Source organism: Spodoptera frugiperda, chromosome 29 (genome assembly GCF_023101765.2).
Source record: "Spodoptera frugiperda isolate SF20-4 chromosome 29, AGI-APGP_CSIRO_Sfru_2.0, whole genome shotgun sequence".
NCBI classification, from domain to species: domain Eukaryota; kingdom Metazoa; phylum Arthropoda; class Insecta; order Lepidoptera; family Noctuidae; genus Spodoptera; species Spodoptera frugiperda.
This window is the reverse complement of record NC_064240.1, coordinates 3,023,867-3,047,095: the sequence shown is the minus strand read 5'-3', so window position 1 is coordinate 3,047,095 and position 23,229 is coordinate 3,023,867. Positions and strand designations below refer to the sequence as shown.

Below are 23,229 nucleotides of genomic sequence, written 5' to 3'. Positions count from 1 at the left end.
GGTAGTTATAATATAACGCTTTAATAACTTGATTTAATAAAACAACTGCTTTTTAATATCTCAAATAATAATAACAGTGCTATCAAATAATTGGGTGTCCTAAAAATCTGAATCTATTGATCGGAGCTCTCTTTGAATATGTAGGTAAGTATGCGATCGAGTTTAGCGATCGGTATAAAAGTGATTACAACGACCACGAGCGCGGACTGACCTTGCTTCGCTCATGGACACCACAATTGGGTCAGTGGGTCAGCAATTTTGCGCTTTTTCACCGGCTACATTCCCCTACGCCAAGTGACACTGTCACAGACACGTTTTTTGTTTAATAACGTTGCAACGAAAACGAAGCAACTCGCCATTTTTTTTTATCAGTTTGACATAGTTATTGCAATCAATTGAATTTGGAATCGCAATTTTGTTTAATTTTGAAATGTCTCATGAAGTTACCTGAAATAAAATAGGACGATGTAGTCGTTATTGCAACTTAACCATTTTGTAAAAATGCGGATTTTTCTTAATTCTAGAGAGTAGAAGAGAAAATAGGAAATATAAATTGAATAATCGTAAGAATGTGACACCGCATCAGCATGTCGATACCAGCTTTATAGCACCATTTATTACCTACATCCTACATTGAGATATGTAAATGTTAGTAGGTGAACAGTTTAGTAATGAAGGTACCTTGTTCCGTTTCCGTTACTACAACCTATTTCATATTATCTATTCAACTCTTTAGAAGCCACATGTTGCGTCCTTCGAATTTATTTAGAAAGTTTTAATTTGTGGCACTTTTTTGATGGGGGAAAATAACCTTATGAAACATCTTTCGCCTTGGGCGAAGCGAGAGGGGTTAACAGACTCATATTGAGTAAAAACTACCCCGTTCCTACTCCTGCTTTTCGAGCCCCGGTAACCCGCTAGGCAGTCCGCAGCTCCGGGTAATTTGTGGTACCTATGTGTTCAAGTCTAGAATATAAAGATAGTTAGATTTTACCATATTTTACTTTATTGTCAGTTAATATCTTGATAGGACAGAGACACGCACGATGTTTATGGTCCTGAGTTTGAGTTGTGAGCCTGTTTACCATTATGTTCTAATAAAAATATTGTTATAAAAATTATGTCAATTACTGGGTGATATTTATTGAAGAAAACTCCTTATTGTCGAATTCAAGCTAAAAGGAATTTCTGGAATGAAAAGGTTACTTTCAAGAAAATGAGCGTTTCTTAGAAATTCGTATTGAAGCTTGTCGTACTTATGTTTAGATATAAATACTTCGCGGAACAGGCAGAGATAATATATTCGTTTCTCTGTGGAAATGGAAAATTGAGTGTGCTCCGCAAAGGTTGTGCGTCTACGGTAGGTACGTGGTGCTCCCACGTGTAATACCAGAATAACCAGCTAAATAAACACGAATTACATTACTTATTTTTATTCTTCTTATGGGAAATTGGCAACTGAGTTTCCAATGTTGTCGACTATACTTGCCAGATCTAGACTAATCATTTCCTGGACATTGCTAGGGCCACAAACGGAATCTAAGTTTTGGTGTCCTATCTGAACTACAGTACTCTCAACGGATCTTGGCAGGTCTGAACTACGTGCAGAAGGCTGCGCAATAAGTGTAAAGGGTCAATTGTATTTAGAAATGGTCAATCTCTAGCCTAGATCGCCGACCCCCGCACCTCGCCTCATGCCACCATTTGGTTCTAAAAAATACTTATTGCGCAGCCTTCTGCACGTAGTTCAGACCTGCCAAGATCCGTTGAGAGTACTGTACCTATAGATGAAAAAAACTGATTGTTTTAAACTTCGGACATCAACTCAAAGCTCAAAAAACCTAGTATTTTTGACAATCACGGAAATCCCGGCCAATTGGCAATCCTAACTTTACTGTCAAATTACATTACTCATTTGACTTATTATTGATTCAAAAAAAGTCAAATAAAACTCTAGATACGTATGTTAAACATAAAATGATGAGTGCACCTATAAATATGAATGAAGTCACTCGAGTGCAATGACTTATAATTTTTTTGCGAATGTAAGAATCGATACTCGATACCTGCCTCTGTAAACGATGACTAAGTATAACGAAATATGAGCGCGACACTATTTTTTAAAATTAAATTACATAATAAATTAATTGTTAGTGTCTCATAGTCATTACATAATTGTATTTAGGTATATAATACTGACATTTGAGGTTTAATATTACGCTTGTCATAATACATAAGTAATTTTATTCCGAGTCAATGACCGACCACAAAATTAAATAAAACAATGAATGCGAACGATGACAAATTGACATTGTCAATGACGGAACGAAATATTAAATTAGTAACGGAGGTAAATATACGAGTATAAAGTAATTCAATATGTAGATATTTTATTTAAGTAAATACTATTTACTCGTACTGTTTGCCTTTAGGAAAATATGTTCCAATGCATCTCATAAATAATTTCAAATTAATTTGATACCTAATTAAATGTATCGTAGGTATCTCATTTGTTTAAACCGGCATTTTGAGTTTTGTTAGAACAACTGTAAACAAACGCACCATTATGTAAAATGAAATAAAGCACCTAACTACAGCACGGCTATTCTGTAACTTTCAATTCGAAAGATAGAAGTGAACTCGATCGATAAATGTCTTTGGTTTTGAGAATAATCTTGAGTTCTCGACCAATAATGGGCGAGTATGCGATCGAGCTCACTTTGAAAGGCGCGAATTCATAGAATAGCATAGCCGGTCTACACAGGCGATACTTTTAATTTACTATCGGTAAAGTGGCGCCCTCTACAAATTATACGACTATGTACTTAAAATAGTGAAATTCAAATAGTAAACAGATGTAGACGAACATTTAGCTCGGATCTCACTTCCGCGCCATTCAATTGACTGACCTTCAGAACCAACCTTCAGCCAGACTTCCACTCGATAATCGTTTTCATTGCGAATTCGTATAAATTGCGCTCTTGACTACAATTCCTAACGTTTCGATAAGCACCGATGATTTTACGTTCTTAATTTAACTATTCAAATACGAAAAAAAAAACCATTCTTCGAAATAAGTATAATATTGCATCTACTGTTATTTAAAGACTATTTTGTCAAAATAAAATTTGAATTGGTAATATTATTTAAATAACATTTCTTAAAATAGAACTACGAATTTTCTTGGTAGCTAGCTAAGTCTAAGTACATGCCTACTCAATAAATGAAATATTTTAAGTAAAACCTTTCGGGGAATTTAAACCTACGCGACCTTCAATCGAAAGAAACCTGTAGTCCAGACTACGTTTAATAATAGAATGCCAACGACATGACACAACTTTTTTTTATATATTTTTTTATATTGCGTCTACAACACACATTGGAAAGGTCCCCCTTTTACAACTCACGATTGGAGCTATAGCAGGTAGTTTGACTCCTCATAATAACTCAGGTCTATTCTAAGGAAGGGATGTCAACATTTTTTTATCAATTCACAACAAAAAAAAAATTGAATCCGATGCCCCTTTTGTATTTATTATCTGTGGGGATTATGTTTCAAAAAAATATTTGTGGAGGTCAAACAGCTAATTTTGTCTCACCATTTTATTAAAATGTGACATTAAATTTAAACTTAATTTATTACTGCAAAGTGTAATTTCGTATTTATAAACTGAAAAGCAATCGATAGCCTAACGTTAACAATAGCACGCCTACACATCAAGTTCAACAGTATGTAGCGAGCGCGAGGGCGCGAGCGTAGGCTATGGCAAGTTTCTTACTAAGCGCGCACTAGGACTTTTTATCGCGTGATAAAGTTAAATTAAGTAATCGCCAAATTGCAACATACGGGTTTATAAGAACAGCATACGCGACATAAAATTAATAGAGCTAGGTATTATTGTGCGATTTTTAACAGCACGGCAGCGCGATAATAAATCGCGTAGCACTCTAGGCGTCATTGCTTGCAGTTAGTTTAGTGATCCCTGTGAGCTATCGTTCTAAATATAAAGCGTTAGAAAAACGAAAGAAAATTGTGGCTTTCCCGCCACACGAATAATAAATCGTTAATGCGTCACGCATTCACTGCGGCTCGCGGCCCACACCGAGCTGCTGTCACGCAAGTTTGTGCCGCGTTGCACGAACATAACACATGCATTTTATAACTGCAAACCTATTAAAAATACAATCCACCTCCTAACACTGCTCGCACTCACTATCTGTGGACATCACATCACACATAACCATCCCCATTCTGAAATCGTTCTCAAAGCTATAAATTTCATTTTTTGTTGTGTCTAACGCATGGACACAGATGTTGCGCGATGCGCCCCGACAAGGCCACTAACCATAGATATATATTTTGAATGCACACAGTAGATAGAAAAATAAAATACTTTTGTACATAAAGTCGATTCGATTGGCAACTAACTATAATATAAAGTATAGTAATAACTAGCAATCCCGGCGAACTCCGTTTCGCCACCAATGATTATCCTGCTTATCTCTTGAAGTTTTCCAGAATTTTCTTTGCTATAAACCTCATGGAGCCCGAGACCTTTCTAACGAATGCAAAACCGTGGAAATCGGTTCGTGCGTTCTGGAGTTATAGCGTCAGGAAGGAAAACCCGACTTATTTTTATATAATAGATAACTGTTATGTTGGCTTAAATCAGCTTAATACTTATTCTTAATAATAAATTTTATCAGCTTTGCCAAAATGCTCGTCATGATTATTACCAATCACGAATCCTATTATTTGAACGAATCGAACAGGTTGGGGTCTTAGGGAGGGATGACAAATGGATCCATAAACATTTTATAAAGGGGACTGTCGTATTGCACACATCGACATGTGCTTCGATACGAAACACTATTCGTAGTCCCGGGTTAACAAATAATAATAACTCGCAGCGATTACAGGCGGCGAGTCATCGACCTTCGAAAAATCTGACCTGCGCCGCGCGCCGCAAGGTTGCGAGTGCGAGCACGCCGCGCTGCGCGCCACTCGCTCGCGCCACTACTCGATTCACTTGAATATTTTAAATTAAACATGCTTCCTTGATGTCTGCAAGTAAACCACTTATCATGTTTCATTAGCTATTACATTGAATATCTTCACAATTAGTGCACTGATCGTACTCTTATCGTACATTCACTTGCCAATTACATACCTACACGCCTGTTTTTGATTAGCTACGAATACAAACCGACACAGCACTAGACAGGAAAGTAATACAAGTTGTATTTCGTTGTCATTCAGTGACCTTTACTGGCGGAATTGGCAAATCCAAGGTGCTCGATTCGATTTGCAAAAAGTGCAGAAACTCGTCTTTCTTGAAATAAATTAATTTGTCGATGTCGGGGTCATAAAATGTCAACAAACTGAAGGTGATGGAGTCGGGTTTATGTGAACGATTGTGTAAACAGTATAATTAAACATCGATTATAATATTCTGTGTGGCATTGTTATTTAAATTAAATGACAACTACTATTTATTTATAAAAATATCTGTTAAGTTATCGATACTTGCAAAATGCCGCGTGGCAACGCAAACACACGGTGCCTAGGTACGAATTGGTTTGTTTATCATCCATCACCGAATTGTAAGGAAGGAAAACTACGCAACTACATTATCTACAAATAGGTTGGCGATCTATGTGTATAGAGTTCATGGTACGATAGTGTTTTTTGCGAGGAAAGAAGTCATGGGAGTAAACAATGACAATACGGTATTTACAAAACAGGTGTAGGTACCAGCGGCCGGGGCAGCGCGGGCGCACGTGGTGGCAAGTTTGTTTAGCCCGAGTCGTGAGCGCAGGTCACCGTGACGAAAAAGCCAATTTTCTCGTGTAAATACTTGAACGGGAGTTCTTGGTCCGCGACAACATGGTAATCACTAGATGTTACCACTAGAGACGACGATCTACGACGCGATTTGTAAAATAATACGTAGTATTACAACTACCAGTTTAAGGGTCACACACCTTTGGCGACCCCATATCTACATAGCTGAAAAACGATCCCCAAAGTAACCACCTACCCGATTTTTCGAGAACTGCAAAGTAAATCTTGATAGTTAATTAGGTACGCATTGATCTATGTAACAACTACGAAACAATAGTCATTGTGTAGCTTTGAATCGTTAGTAAACAGCAATGGACAATGTGCTGCAAAAGTAAAACATCTGGTGCGAAGCGACCATAATTAAATAAAGTAATAAAGTTGTGATTACCGCGTAAAGTAAAATACATCAATTTACCTAATCGAGTGGTGCGATACGTAGCGAATGAGGTCGTGGAAGGTGAACACCCCACCAAGGAAAACCGTTGACCCCCTCGGCCACATCCGTGTGTACATAGCCGAGTTGTGTTCGTCCGTCAACTTCTTAAATATCGCATTTAAAAACATTGATTTAGTGTTTATTAAAACAACAGTATTGGCTGTGACATTGGTTACGTTCTGTGTTCATTGGTGTTGGTAAACTTTCATGCACCTTAGGGGTAAACAACGTGCTAGGAATATCAAATCAATATCCGACACATGTCTTAGTAGCATTTAAAAATTGTTGACCTTGGCATCATGCCAGCCAGCATCGCTAACAACGCTAACTGCATTTCCTTGCCATATCGTGATGACGTACTTGGAAATAATTTTCAAACTGGTCATTTTCTGGTCATTTGGTAGATACTAAAGATATTTTGAATAGTAAATTGGAAGGTGACATATCCATTTGTATATCCTCTTTGATTGTCACTTTGTTATCTTCCCCCTTTTGGTCGACTGGTCTTCCTGTTCACAGGTGTAGCGTGACAGGTTGTATACTATTGTCGGCTTGAGGTCACAACTGCAGTCAAATTACTCTTCAATAAATATTTGAACTAAATTCTTTGGCAACACATGTATGTATTGAAGTTTACGTACGCAATGAATCGCGTGAAACGAGATTGATGGTGATCAAATAGTTCGTTGCGTAATTTGTTTCTCTTAAACACATACAATGAATGCCTGTTTACTAACATGGTTCATTGGTAGTAATCAATTCAATCAATAGTCCGACTACATGGCTACTAGTAAAATCACGTGTTCAGCCACTTTTTTCCTTTGAAACACATTGGCCGAGTAAGTACGTCGACCTTCGTAGCAACTAGCGACTCAGGTAAAGATTTACTTTTTTCCGTTTCGCAAATCTGTGCTAGAGCAAACATTCGATATCGGAATTCATCATAATGACTAGAAGATAAATTGTTACAATACCAGAAATGTGAGTCATGTTTCGGGTTCCTGTCGTCAAATATTGGATCAGGTTTGGACATCTGACGATTACCTGTTGGATTTTTGTAACGGAGACGAATTGGGATATCATTGTAAGCAAAAGTAAACAAATATGTAGTTTGTAATAATAGCCACGTAAAGAAACATTATTTATTAGGTAACATAAGTAGTTTCAAAAGTCCGTGAATAATGTTAAAATTATACAAAGGGTATATCTTACAAAATTATTGTCTTGCCGAGCAATTAACCGACGTGAGTTCATTGGATGTAATTATAGGTAATTAGTTTATGATGTACATGTAATTTGTTGCATTATTAACTTCTTAATTAGAATTTAAAAGTTCATTGTTTGATAAAATAGCTTCATATCTTCAATATAGTATGAGGATAGTAGAGGTAGTTAAAACACTGAGTGCACATCATTAGCAGTGGCAGTGATTGGAAAAGCAGGATACCGTTGTTAACTCCCGCTATAGAAAATTGACGCATACGTATCACTTGTCCCTTCCTGGTAGAACGAAACGAGCACTTTACTCACCGCGCGGCGAGTGTTGTTGTTTAATGATCAGAAACACAAATAGCAGCCCGCGACAGACCTTGAACTCTGCCGGTAATATCTTCGCAAACGTATTAATTAACTGACAAGTTCAATAATTCATCAGGTACTTACAATGGTATCTCTCATATTTTTGTTTTGCATGTTCAAGGTTGTCTAGATATTTAGTTTTAAGAATATTGGCAGTTCGTTTTACAACAAAACTAAGGTGTTGAACAGTTCGTCGGACTATGAGGCACGTTCTGGGTGTATTTTCTTTGATGCCGTCGCTAACTTGACGTCCATTACTAGTTGGTTGTATAACGCCAATCGGCGGAGTAGCGCGGGTGATTGATGATCCGTTTTATGTTTCACAGTAGTAAAAATATATACAATACATTTCAGGTTTAACACATTTTACATTTAACCTTTTGCAATTTTAAAATATCAAGATATTATACTGTATCTATTTATAGTAAATTAATCAAACAGATAAACTAATCGCTTACTTAGCATATCTAGCAAATGAAAACCAGTCGTTTTGACTGAAAAAGAATGAGAATCCCGTGATAATAATTTCACATAACGACCGGAAAGCGAGACGTGCGTGAGGACAAAAAAAATATGAAGTAACTTTCGACTATTTTCGGCATTCAGTGTTACGAAACCATTTGCGAAAGCGTTCGTAGCGATATCGCCGGTCAGCTCCGCGCTAACTTTTCAAGTTTCGACTTTGACTAGTTCACCGATTGTATTCTCCGCTTTAATCTGTTGATCATTTGCGGTTTTTGTGCACCCAGCGGCCGCACACGAACTCGCAATACGAATTTTGAATTGACTATAATTAATCTTACTTTTTGTTGACTTGCAAAATCGATGTCACTGTCCAATTTGAGTCACTTGTTTCGTAAATGTCATTGTCATTGTCAAGATGACTATTTGCATCACGTGTGTGCGTGCATGCGCAAGCGCCATGATCTGGATATGGCTGGATGGGGGACATGTGGCCACGATGTGTACTCAGAAGGTAAAGTCAAGAAGGTAGTACATGTGCTTGCTGCAATAAATACTACTTTTTATAAGAAGGGTATAGAATAGAAATACTTCAACTAAAAAAATCTAGACGACGAAAGTTTATTTTTGTTTAACTAGTGAAGCCAGTCATTCCATTCCGTACAAAAGTGAAGCGAACACACTTTATCCGGTTTCACTTTTAAAAGTATGTTGGAAAGCGTTGTTTGTTGTGAGGTGACCCGTTTAACCTGAACCCACCGTCACCAATAGTTAATGTTTTTTTTTATAATTGCAGAATGCAAGGCAAGGAGAATGTTCAGCAGGTAAGCAAGTAGGTGCTCGGTGTAAACTAGATAGAGATGACGGTAAGCTACATGTAGAACTGGTTCAGGCGGGCTGGGGGCGGGGGTGTGGCGGGCGGCGGGTGCTGCGGGCCCCAGACGCGGGGCGTCATTGACCTGCGGCCCCCGGCCCCCGAGCCCCGGCCGCGGCCCGCGACACCACAACACCGTAACTTCATTGTGTCGCTGCACTGCGAATCAAATTCGATGTAGCGGACACTTTTTTACTACAGTTCGGACTATTGCACCCGCGACTGCACCCATGCACTCCGTGTCCCATACCACGATGAAAAATCAACCGCAAGCAGTCATCCTATAAATAAACGTTCCGCGAAATATTTTAAACGCGCCTCCCTCCATAAACTTGTCGCCGAACTTCGCGGAAACTGTTCATTGTTAATTAATGGATATTATTACTTTTTTCTTTATTATTATTCTCCGAATAAATAATAAGTTCAGTTCAGTCACCTCACACGCTTTATAGCTTTAAAAACTGTAGGTAAATGACGTAGGCAGCCAGTAATCTTTCACATGACTGCTGAGGCAGGTAAATAGCCTGGGTACTTATTAAATATTCACAGCACATAGCCATATGAAGGGTCGTGATCGACCCCTGCGCTAAGTACATCTGCTCTTGAGTATTCGGTTGTAAGGAGACTAGGTTCAACGTATTTTAGGCTCAAACTAGACAATACAATGACCCTGACAGTTGAGCCCTTTTTATACGTTCAGACTGGTTCGAAGAGTATCTAAAGCACAAATGATTATCATGATAATCATTAAGATTATCTTTACAAAAACCGTTTTGTCTAAAGAGGTATTATTTGTTAAAATAACCTTCAGCTACGGCCGTACCAATAGTGGCTTGTGGCAGGGACAACTGACAAGTTCAGTAAGTACTAAATAATAAACCCGTTTGTAGAGAAAGGCTGAACAAAACTTGAACGACAATTGAACAGTTTGGGAACAAATCGTACAAATGTAACAAAAAGTTTGGCGAAGGTCGCCCGGGTGGTACAAGTGAGCATTGAGCCAGCGACCTACTGGGTCAAGTTCATTATTTGAGGATGAATAGGTACCTACATAGAGACAGAGGGAGAACTTCTACTGCTAAATACCCTTCACAGCTACGCCTTTAGATAAATGTCAAGGTGATTCATTATACACTTTATTATTATTGTATGCATAATAAATAACTCAACATTTTTAAACTTTAACTTTATCAAAATACGTTCGATTCTTTTTTTAACGTGTTTAAATGTATAAAAACAATTATTTTTATTTTTCCATGAGGATTTTTCGAGGAGGAAAATCATCCAATGTCTTTCACGCATTGGGTAAGGCGAGAGTCAGAATCTTACTGACTAAAAACCACCTGTTCCTACCCATGCTTTTCGAACCGGTCCCGGTAACCTCGTAGGCAGTCCGCAGCTTCGGGTAAACTTGTAGATACTAGGTACCTAAGGTAGGTTGATAAGTGGTGACCTTGGTAAGAATTGATGGAGTCTGGATGACCCGATATTTTACAAGCTTATCTTTAGTTTTTATAGCAATGAATGGAGGAGTGAATGTCCTATACGCGTGTATGACCCTAAAAACAAACAAAACAAAACGAGCGTGTTGATGTTACGTACGAACTCATGACAACAAGTCAGTCATGAGTTTATACAACAGATTCTCAGAAACACCGATTTTGTACCTACATTATAACGTTGAAATTCGTCATAGTTTCTATCTTAAAGCGACGGAGATTATCTCACGAATACTCATGATAGAGATATGTATTATGTATCTTTAAGATAAATTGTAGTTGATGGTCACTTTAGTTTTTTATCCGATAACTGTCAAAGCAAAATACACTCAGATTTTGAAGCTACATCCTAGCTAGAAAGAAACATTCCATTCGCAAATAACATTACATTATTAGGAAGAATGAACTAACATAAGAACAATAGAAGGTTATTTAGAAATAAAACAATAGAACTACATTTGACCGGATGCACTAATTGAAGAAATGGCAGGTGGGGCACAGATAACAAACATTTATTGTGCTGCGAATCACAGACTCGCGAGAAATAATTGCAACGCATTCCTTTTTCCTGATCACAGGTTATTTTTGTACCAATATTTACAAATAAAAATACGAAAATGTGAATATATAAAATACATAATTCGATTTCTGACATAGTAAAGAAAAATATAAGTATATTTCTGGACTTTAAAACATACATAGTTAGCCGAATTAAATAACTAAACGTAATACGTTACGTTTATTTTAACGAGATTTAAAAGTAAACTTTGAATATGAATGTAATATGATTCGGGTCGAAGAGATAACCTTTTATTTTGTGGAGTTGGTTAAAAATTAGGTCGCGTGTCGGCAACTCGGCACGTTTACCTAAATACATAGTCGTATTTACTAGTCATGTTTGAATACAACATTGTAGTAGATAGATAGTATTAGGTGCATTACGTTTATTTATCTTTGCTAAAATTACCTCACGACTCCGATGAGGACATTTTCTTTGATGCTGTAAGTTAGTTTTAATTTATTTTCCTATTTAATTTATATGTCTATTTGATTGCTATTTATGTTCTTAGTCTTAGTTTTCAATATTATTTTGCCTATAATATGTTATTTAAGTCAGCCTAAATAGATTATTATGAGACCCATAAAAAATAAATGTTTGCTAATTGGAGTTTCGATGATGTTTGTGTACGTATAGATCGCTGGATAACATTCCAAAGACTTCACTTCCCAATACATAATTGATGACGGTAGTAAAAACAAACCAATTAACTGTGATTCACTTTCTACCGAATTCAATTTCATCATAAAGCTCACGAGTGGAGCCGTGCTACAACAATGATGTTTACAAAATATAAATACACCAAGGTGACGCCAGATGTCACTGGCTCTTTATCTGTAGGCGTTTACTTACTAAAAATTGTCAGAAACAAACTGATATCAACGTCATGTACGAAAATAAAGCCAGTTAACTCTAACTACAGAGTTTTTCTCGTCCCAAATGGCCATGAATTTTAATGCTGCTAACTTTTCTAGACAGGCCACGATCGTTTTACGACTCAGTACTAAACTGTTTAATACGATGCACGTAGATACCTAATACCTATTTTATTATTATAGAATTTGTCTCCTATTTTATTATTATAGAGGTCTTAATAAAACTCTTAATTCCTGATGACCATATTGGTTCAAATTCGACCCAAATGGTAGATGATGATAAACAAAAAGTAGGTAATCGTTAATAGCTAATCAATAATCAAAATAGCTATTTGTAAGACAAAGGAACATGTAGTAGCTATCGTAGAATTCGAATACAAATAAAAAATCAAACATTAAAGCTAAAGGTACCAGTTCGAAAGCATCCTTTGGTGTATTTTAAAACGGACAAAGACGTAAAAAGGAGAAGAAAAAAACTTTTGTATTTTTCGTTTCCGCATATCGGAGGCACGGGCACGGACCAACCGACCGCCATAATCGTAAAGGACGTAAAACCATTGTTTGCACGTAGTAAAAGCTTTCTACGGACGGACAGTTTGCATCCCATGAATACACACGGAGTGCGGACTACGCGAGCACTTGTTGTGTAAAGCCATTGTTAGAGCTTGCTTATCGAAACGCTGCAGACATGAAGAATAGACGATTGCAAACAGCTGATTGATGTGAAACAGAATCTTATGAGATTACCGACAACATATGAAAAGAAAAGTTTATTAAATAATTAAATAACTAGTTAAATTCGTTCATTTTGTGACATATAGGCAGAGACATTTAATGATTACTTAAACTATTCCTTAGTAACGATTTTGTATCGAAAACAATTGCTAAGGACTGGGTTAAGTAACAATTAAATGACTGAGTACGGCAGTAAGACAAAATTAATGTTGTACTACAATTTATTATCGGAATCGAGATTCTTTAAGGAGTGTTTAGGCAGATGAATTTCTAATATATCTACGATACGAATGTTTAACATGTATAGCGGCATTCACGGCAAAACGACTGAGCATCTGGCATTCGAGGTCAAAACATTCTTTTTTACGAAACGAATTTGAGCAATTGCCACGAATTGCTATTCCAAACAAAACTTGGAAAAGTTATGTAGAAGGATGGAGAATGTTGATGTAGAATAGTCGCTGGTCTCAGCAGTTTCAGAAAAAAAAAATTAACACATTGAACGCCGTGGTGGTCACCGGTGACCGACGTTAGCGGAGGATTTGCCTTCAACAGTTTTCTATTGGCAGTCAAAGACTTAATAACTGAAAATCACGGTTTTCTCCCGTACATTAACGGAGACAAGCTCTACTACTCTACCGAGCTAGCTAAGATGCGTGACGTCGCCGCGTCTGCGTACGCTGCTCATGATGAAGAGTCCCTCAGTGACTCGAAACTAGTAGAGCTATTCTCTAATAATGTACGTGAGTAAACTGTGATGTTTTAGTTAATTTAGTTATTATAATTATAATTCTCATGATAGTTATTATAAAAATTTTAATAATCTTTTAAACCAAGTTACGATAAAGATAAACCGACTTTAAACCCCTCGAAGGTTACTCTGTTTACTATCAATTGAATAAAATATCTACATAATGAGGTACACGATAATTATGTATTCAAGATAATGAATATTCAGTCCCTTGAAGGTCCGAGCGGGCTATTCATATCCGTCATAGTCAATTTGAAGTGTGTTAACGTGTTGTTTGTAATATATTTTGTAACTGCTAATGAGATTCAATGTTTAACTCACCTTATCGGGGCAACCTCAATGTTGTTGAAGATTTCGGTAAACAGTTGAATATCTGTAACAAAATAAAGAAAATAGTTATACCAAATGAGAAACGAACTTCAGTGTTTTTTTTTAAGGAATAGAGAGGCAACGGCAAACGACCATACAAGTCACCTGATGGTAAGCGACCGGTGCCGCCCATGGACACCCGAAACACCAGAGGAGTCACAGGTGCGTTGCCGGCTTTTTAAAAAGGAATACGCTCTTTTCTAGAAGGTTCAAAGATGTATGTATTAATGTATTAAAGAATATCTTAATAAATAAGTGATAAAGTACATAAGATGTTTATTTACCAAAACACACGTAATTATTCAGTAATTTTCTCGCTTATATCTTGTAGACTAAAGACTATATAAGGTTAAATTATGGTATATAATAAAGAAGATTAGTTTTCTATTAGCGCCGCGACGCGACGGGCCACAGGCGTCAGTGACCGTCCTCTCGCCCCCTCCTTATTGTATCCAGAATTTAGGAGGCTTTGTGGAGGGACATTCACTTGGAAATATTTTATGACGTACGTAGGTATTCTAGCTTTTGTTGGTAGCAGTTATTTTTAATAAATTGGAATTTAATCACACTAATAGATTATGAATAAATGTGAATGTTTGTTTGAATGTTTGTATCTGTCCGTCAATTACGCTGAAACTACGTGAACGGGTTTTGATTAAATTTGGTATACAGACAGGTATGAGTTGACGCCGCCCATCGACACCCGCAACACCAGAGGAGCTAAAAATGCGTTGCCAGCCTTTTGGAGATCAGGGATTTCTTTCGTAGCGTAAATAGGGCGTCCTAAATCGATGTTACATATTATTATTTATTCACCTATCATTGAGATAACAAAATTGATAATACATTATTTTGCTTCGTAATCATTATTTATGTCTTGATAATTATTATCGATGATGTATGAAGAGTTTAGTTGAAATTATCATAATTATTTCTCACACGCGTTAACTTATTTAAAAATAACTCTTACGATGCCAAATGATATAAAATATATAAAAATGCCAATGAGATAAAAAAGTCCACATATTTATTGCTAAAAGTCAATCATCTTTCTTTTTACCTATCCCTATTTAACCGCCACTACATTATTTTTTATGAATCACGGCGGTATTCTAGCCGACCTATAACCTTATGGTAAGCAATCACTGCCGCTCAAGGACACTTGAGATACCAGAGGCGTTACAAGTGCGTTGCCACTTTTATTGGGTTATGAATTTAAGGGTTGTTGTTGGGGAACCGGGGATTGGGTAGATTGGGAAGGAATTGGGTCTCCGGTAACCTCACTGACACAACGAAACACAACGCAAGCGTTTTTGGTTTTCTGTGAGGCCACATTTAAAGGTTAAAACATATCATCCAACAAAAGATTTTAAAATTATCTTCGATCAACTATAAGACTTAGTTTAAGTCTTATAAGAACAGTTGATCGAAGGCCAATCCACACGAATAATAATATTGCGCCAAAGGCAATTACGAAACAAACACTAAAACAATACAATAATAATACATAAACTATATAAAAGAGCCTGTTTATCAGTCCTATCTACTATAGTTGTAGTATAGTAGGCCAGATTAGATTAAACATAATTATACAATTAAATTGCATTCCTGCCACGCTAGGGGACCGTTAGTACTTACGAGAGAACGACTATATAAACATACTATACTATATACACATAGCTAAGTGTAGGATAGCCATGCTTCGGCACGAATGGGCCGGCTCGACCGGAGTGATACCACGGCCTCACTGGAAACCGACGTGAAACAACGCTTGCGTTGTGTTTCGTTGTGTGAGTGAAGTTACCGGAGGCCTAATTCCCCCTTCCCAATCTCCGATCCCCGAACAACAACCCTTAAATTCCTAGCCCCAAAAACCCGGCAACGCACTTGTTACGCCTCTGGTGTTTCAAGTGTCCATGGGCGTCGGCGATTGCTTACCATCAGGTGATACGTTTGGTCGTTTACGTGTTTCACTCTGAAAAACATAACCCTTTCTGGCGCAGTAAAAAAACCTAATACTTATATGTACTTACGTAGTTTTATAAACCTACACGTGCCGTTAAAATAGTCGTATACATAGTTCATATTTTATACTCGTTCAATGAGAAAATAGATGACCTCAAAGGTTCCCCGGAGAACACCTGTACCTACACGTGGAACGGTGCTAGAGAACATTTTGCAACAAAGTGCTTATTCAAGGTCCCGAGTGGGGCCGATGTTGGCCGAAGTCAGGGTGACCAATCCGAGCTTGTTATTAACTATGCATAAAGAAAAATACATTACCAAAATGTATAACTGTCGAATCAAAATTAATCATTATTTTTTTCTCATGTTAGAGGACAGTTCCATGCTATATTTACTCCATATACAGTTTAATTTAATGGGGATAAGGAAATATAATTAGTTAATTGATAACAGTTCAGAAAATAACCCAATAAATTCAAGGATAATTCACAAAATTGATAAAATACCTGTGTAGTTACCCTACATTCTGTTGTTCTATTTTGGAACACTATTATTCTGTTTTGGTATAACTAACATACTAATTTTCCACTAATAATAAGTCCTCTTTCCACTTATAAGGGCCTCTGTAATGCCCTTCTTAGTAAATATATTTATATATTAGGAAACACATAATTAATAGGTAATGAAATTATGCAATGTCATTCTAACCGGCCTATTTGGTAGTCTTTGGGGAAATATTTTCAGTAGCAGACTTCTTGTGGCTTCATCATCATGACGGTGAAATGCAAGAAATCTTCTAATAATAATCATTTTCTAATGACAATTTTTTCAAATATTACCAAATCAAGGAACTATATCAAAAATAAGTACTTAGTTAGCTATAGATATTATCAATAAGAAAACACAACGAAAATGTTGATTCACAACAGAACTCCTTACGTCATATGGTATCACTGAGTCATGATAAATCAAGAGTATTAAATCCCGATATTCAGCGGGTCAGGGGAGCGCTCGGTAAATTAAACGGTATCAACTTTCGCAACCAACTGTCAATATGAAACGAAACAGCTTTCGTTGATCAAAATTGTGTTATAAATAGCGAGTTAACCGCAGAGTAAATATGTATGGAGCAGTGTGCGAACAAAACGCAACCACATGGTAACCTACTGGCACTGAGGATTATGTGGAATGCAGCCCGGCTCCATAACCGATGCGCCAGTGTTTTCTTTAACTCGCGCCATATTAGCTGGCAGGCCCATTACGGGACATCTCCACCGTCGTCTCTACACCAAGTTCTTAGGTTAGGAGAGCGCACCACTAACACAATTAGTGTAGTCTTTGATATAGGTGATTCTGGAGATTTGTGTGTTTAATATCGAATAACAATATTTAATATAATTCCACTTCTGAAGCCAGCTTATTAGAATAATGATAGTCTTTACGTAGAAACTTATGAGTAAGTAGCTAGCAAAACTCAAGAGGATCATTAAGAAATCCTCATTGATATTACACAGGCACGATATTATGAGTCAAAGATCTAAGCCATTTTCTAATAAGTAATCCATTTGCCATTTTATCAAAAAAATAGACACGCCTCTGAGTTCTTAGTCAGGCATATATTTTATATGTTTCTTGATTCTTATACGATCGCGGGGCAGCGCATAGCGTACATTCCGCAAATACGGTATTTCAGTATTTCATAATAAAATCTAAAACGGTGCCAAGACATAGATAGTCTTTTATGATATTACTGAAACATTAGTGACGTGCGTGACGTCACGAACAACAATAGGCGTGCCAATTCGTCAATGAACGGCGCAAACGCACGACATGGCCGACGCAAGATGGCGGCGGTGAAAGTGGCCGCGGTGGCCGATGGTCGCTGCTGTCGGCGTCGCCTCGTTAAATCTTTGCACAACCTGTTCTAACTGTTATAACTAATACTAGGCTAATTGCTCGTTTTTGAAGCTCCAGTCAGTATGTTTGCGGAGCTGCCAGTTTGCAAAATACGACTATTTAACACCAGATTTAGTTTTAAGTATAATTACTTCGCTTTTTGAAACAATCTTTGTGTAGTACCTAAAGTATTTTAAATAGTCCTTCCTCACTTATGTCCTTATTCAAACTCATTTACTATTTTAAGTACTATAAAGCGATACTTTATCGAAATTACCATGTGACAACGTCACAACATTGTGTAGTCAAGTACCCTCATCTATGGTGTTATCATAAATGACACCGGTTGTAGCAAGGAAGGATAAATCAAGGATTGCATTAAAATTAAAGCCAATGTCAACGAATATTGTTTGAAAAAGCAATCATAACGCTGACCCTGATCGTAGATTGAGGCCACTGACGGTTTCGCAACGTGCGCCTGCGCTCCGCATCCGGAACTTGCATCGCTCCGAACTGTATCACCTACATACATACATGATCATCACGCGAACTATTATTACAGAATTCATTTCCTGTTTAACAATATTATTCATTATAATAATGCTGTTACGTAAACTACGTTACAAGCTGTTTCTGTTTACCTAGTAGAAATGGTTGTAATATTGTAAGCACGACTCAGTAATGAAGTTGTAGGTCTGGTCACTTTAAGGAAGGCCGTAACGAAGCTACGTAGTTGTAACCTATGCATATGAAGTGATTTAATAAATATGCAACAAGTATTTAGCTGATAAAATGCGATGAAACGTCCATTGCCAACACTTTCATTGGTTAGTGGTTACGGATATAACTGGAAACTAAATGTAGAGAAGCTGCCAGTATTTATTTTCGTTTATTGTGAGTGACAAATGCAGACAGTGTGACGAGGATAATTGTGTGAAAAAAAACAAGCGTTGTGGAAGACATAAAGCATTTGTCTTTCTCTTGATGATACTGCAGGCTCGTTATGATTGCATTATGCCCTGGACTTTGTATTGATGGCCAATCAATTTACTTCGACAAAGTAGAAGAGCGCTGCACCAGCCACGGTCAGCGGACTGGGAACAAAGCTGTTTATAAAACATTATTGAGTTAAGTCTGCTCTCAAACATCGATAACTTAGTTGCTCTCGGCAATGGCGGCGCTGAAGATACTTTGTAAATGATGCTTAGTTATTTATTTATATTTTCCAGAGATACCTGCTCTTTATTGCTTTTTGTTAATTTTCTCCGTGTCCGGGACGTTAAAATTGCTTTTGCCGTTATGAAATAACTTCGTTAATATTATAAGTGTAGCGTATAATATTTTCTAGAAAATAAGTATTTAAGAGCAGTTTCCTAAGGATACTTTTTTGCTTTTATGTCAAATTGTCAAAGGAATACTTTATTTATTTATTCAAAGATAGAAGATGCTGATAGTGTTAGGAAATAGGGTATTCGCAAGGCACGATTTTGGATCCTACATTATTTGTAAATGGAATATTTTAATGTGTTAGGATTTTTATGGGACCCCTAATGTAATTTACAAAATATAGTGTAATAAAAGGGGATCACTTAGCAGTTTTCATGTACGTAGTTATTTATAAGTTTAATAAAATGATGTGAAATTATTGATAAGGTTCGATATTTTTAATGATTGACAATCAGCAATATACATATCTTATGATCAAATTAGAGATACATACCGATACAGACACCCAGAGGAAATAGCTAACACAATAGAGAGTCGATTCAATTCGATCGACTGTTTACCATGCAAGAATCATCTTGACAATAAAACCAATTACCATATGAATGTGTAACTTGTATCATAAATATTCAAAATATATTATGAGGTTTACAATGAAAACGTTGATTTGTTTCATGTGTTAGTAAATGGTATTTTTGAAACATTTTTCGAGAAAAGAGCTAGAGTTTTAAGTCCCGCGAATTAATGGACATAAATCAGACACACCGTCAGCTCTTGCGATGAATTATTATGAATCATGTACGCGTGTAAGGCAATCTTGCTCAATTACTGCCGAACGCCTAACCTTGCTTGTTCGTGAGGATGTGACGTCATGGGCCCCGATATCACAATGTCTGTTTCCTTTTATACTGCGACTATTGATTACCGTGCAAGCGCCATTTTTTTTATATTTGGACATTTCAGCTAACTATTTGCAACAAGGTTAAGACTGTCTAAGTCTGAGTATATAGATACTAAAAAAATAATATCATAACCATATAAGCACGTAATTCTTGTCAATAAATATAATCGAATCATCGTAAATGTATCATTGTTAGACATCCACTAACAGCAACATACAATTTCATTCGCATACATCTCGCGGAGTTGGTAAACAAATTCTTGAACGGAATCATTGAATCGATTTGAATCTACTGTATCAACAGAAATAATCCGATAACCCATCGACCTATCTTGTGTCGGACAGGACGATACGAGTGTGGGCACCGAGACAAAGTCGAGGCCATTAACCTCTGGCTATCAGCTGACGACATCGGTCCAACCGCGAGAAATTATCTTCCATGCCATATTTCGGTCGTTCACTGCCTCCGCCCTTCGTCACAGAAACAACTGACATTCTGCCAACTACGACAAAGGGCCGCGTTACTTTATTGTTAGTCAAAGATTCTCTTGAATTAGTACTTTGGATCCATTTCATCCAGGTCTTTAGACTCTACTTATTCGAACATAAACATTGTCTTAGTGTTTTGCCTTTCAAAATATTACGAACAATAATTAAAATTCAACATCGAGATGCAAGTATGATTCACAAAACTTCCGGTTGCTCACGTTATTTTGGGAGTTTGACCTGTTTATTCGGGGCATTCTTTGAAATTTCTCATCTCCCATGCCCAAGATTAATATCACATTTGAAATGTTCCAATATTTTTCGTTTTTCTTCTAATAAATCTTGTCACTATAAACCCAATACCTAATTCATCATGTCCGATAGTGGGGAATATTTTGATTACTTTGAAATTGAGGTGGCCTAGTTACTCGTATATTTTTCCCGTCCTTCGCACAGTGTCATTGACTACGCGTCGCTTGCGCATGTCCAGGTACGCGCGCAAATATCGCGACCTAGTTAGTTGGCTCAGACCGACCGCCCCAGCTCATCGCGCATGGCATCCTTCTATAAATAGATGTAATGTTGAGAAAGCACGACCAACATCATAATATATCGTTCTTTCTTCGCCTCTCTGTCTAATGCATTCGCAATCACATAGTTAGTATATAAGTATTGACCACTGATACTAAGTTCCTACTCCGTATCGATACCGCCATGTTTGCATTCCTCGGGATTACCTCCGCCAATATTACACATTTGTACACGTTATTAAATCCTTCTAGTAAACTATTGCCGCTATTGTTTAACATAAGCTATGTTTTTCCTGTTATTTAAAATATTATTTGTCAGACTCACAACTTATCTCATTGGGGAATACCAGATTTTAAAAATGTCCTGTCCAGCATCATTGAAATCGCACTGTTTTTACGGTAGACCAAATCAAAAATATTAAACACACCATTTTATTAGGTAACGCAAAAAGTGTTTCACGCTTTACAAAATGGGTAGAACAAGCATTTTTTTATTTTAAATGTGTCTACAGACGTTCTTGGACCAATTGTTCCATCGTGTCGCTCGTCGGTCCCACTTCCAACGTATCGTCGAGGTGTTCGAGCAGCCAGCAAAAAATATATAAACTAGGTATATTTATTTATGTCTGTAACACATTTGTGACGACGTTTTCTTTTTATTAACCAATTTATCTTCAGGCAAATGGTTAACAGATTGAACAGAATCGTGAGAGCTCGAGTGTCTGGTGACCCAACGCTCGTCTGCGATGTCGAAACTTCTCAAGTGGGCACACTCGTAGAGCACGATTTAAAAACCCGTCCCCGAGAGCCTTGAAGCACTTGGCCACTTGCCACGCCCATTTGTGGAGCTGGATACCTTTTTAGCCAGACCAGTTCTGATAAATTAACTTCCTAATAAGAAAATAAACTATCTATAAATTCTTATTCACTTCCTACTTGTTTCCTACTCTATACCAACACATTCCACATTTCATAATTTTCTACTTAACAAAGGCCAGATGTTCAACTCTTAGCTGATTAAGGAACAATAAAGTTGCTCATCGTTGTTTCCGCATACGTAACCGTCTTTATCAAGATAATGGCATTGAAACATGCTAACACGGTAAACATTTCCTTATTTTAAACTCAGGCAATGGCAACGATCGCTATTTAAGATCGATGCTCGTAGCTTATTGGACTGCAAGTCTGTCTCATTTGACTTTTGAAGTTAGTTTAAGTAGTGTAAACCAACCAGAAGATATTGTAGTAAAGAAAGCCTCCGCGGGCAGGCATCGACCGCGACGTCGGCTAACGGTACACGTCTTTTGAACTTCGTTCAGCTCCGTGCCAATCGTGGCGAGAAGCAAATCCAATTACTTTGCACAAACTTTTTAAGAATTAGATTTTATTTAAAAGCACGACACCGCAATCCGGTTTCTGTCCACGTATGCGATCGCTCTCCTCAGAAGAGTCTCGGCATTTACCTCGCGAGAATCGGAGGGACGACGCCAACTCAGGCACGACGACGGACGTAGCGCGAGCAGCTCCAATACACTGTCACCGATTCACCACAAAACCAACTTTAGTCACTTTTATAAGGTTCCGACGAAGCGTACAATCCAGTTTTTTTAGGAACTTCCAAGAGTATTTAAGGTTAATCAAAGAGAACACACGAATTAAGAGACGGCCAAAATCGCTCTTGCGAGCGACAAGACGTCCACACACGGGCGAGGCTCGAGGTAGACTGAGTCAAGTAGGTACTGTCCCCGGGCGGGTGGAGGGGGACGAGGTCTCATTCGCTCTCGCAATCACGTCCAAGCTGGGGACGCGAGCGAGTCGCGAGGCGGACCGAAAGGTAACGAAACGAGCCGAAGAGCACCCGCTAATCCCGCTATCACCGCTATGGTATGACGGAGATCGCAGGGGCGTGCACGTGCGTGCAGCGGACAGAGACGGCCTCCGACCACCAGTGCACCAGGACCTGTAGCGTAAAAGGACAATGACACATATTTCACATGACTACGGCGAAAAGTATCCATCGGCCGACAGATAAAACTGACACAGTGAGCGCAGAATACTTGTGGAGAGACAACAAGTCAAATGATGAAGAATTTACAGAGCAGATATTTACTATTTGTATTGTCTTTCTTTAATATTGTTTAATACTTAATTATTCCTTTAACAATGCTAAAAATGTAAATTAGTTCGGGATTTTTGACACGCGAAATTGTCTTTTAAAGATGGTTTTTCCGATTCAGATAAATA

The 23,229-nt window shown here is 37.6% G+C and overlaps 1 protein-coding gene across 2 annotated transcripts in view; it reads right to left on the bottom strand.

Annotated features, from left to right (window-relative positions):
• Nucleotides 1-22,724, bottom strand: part of LOC118268680 (titin) — a 50,193-nt gene extending 27,469 nt beyond the window's left edge. For both annotated transcript variants that reach the window (XM_035583259.2, XM_050706687.1), the window contains exons 1-2: nucleotides 22,449-22,724; nucleotides 13,936-13,987 (exon numbers count right to left, since the gene is read on the bottom strand). The gene's annotated coding sequence lies outside the window, so the exon portion shown is untranslated. The remainder of the gene's footprint in view (nucleotides 1-13,935; nucleotides 13,988-22,448) is intronic.
• Between the last annotated feature and the right edge of the window lie 505 nt (nucleotides 22,725-23,229).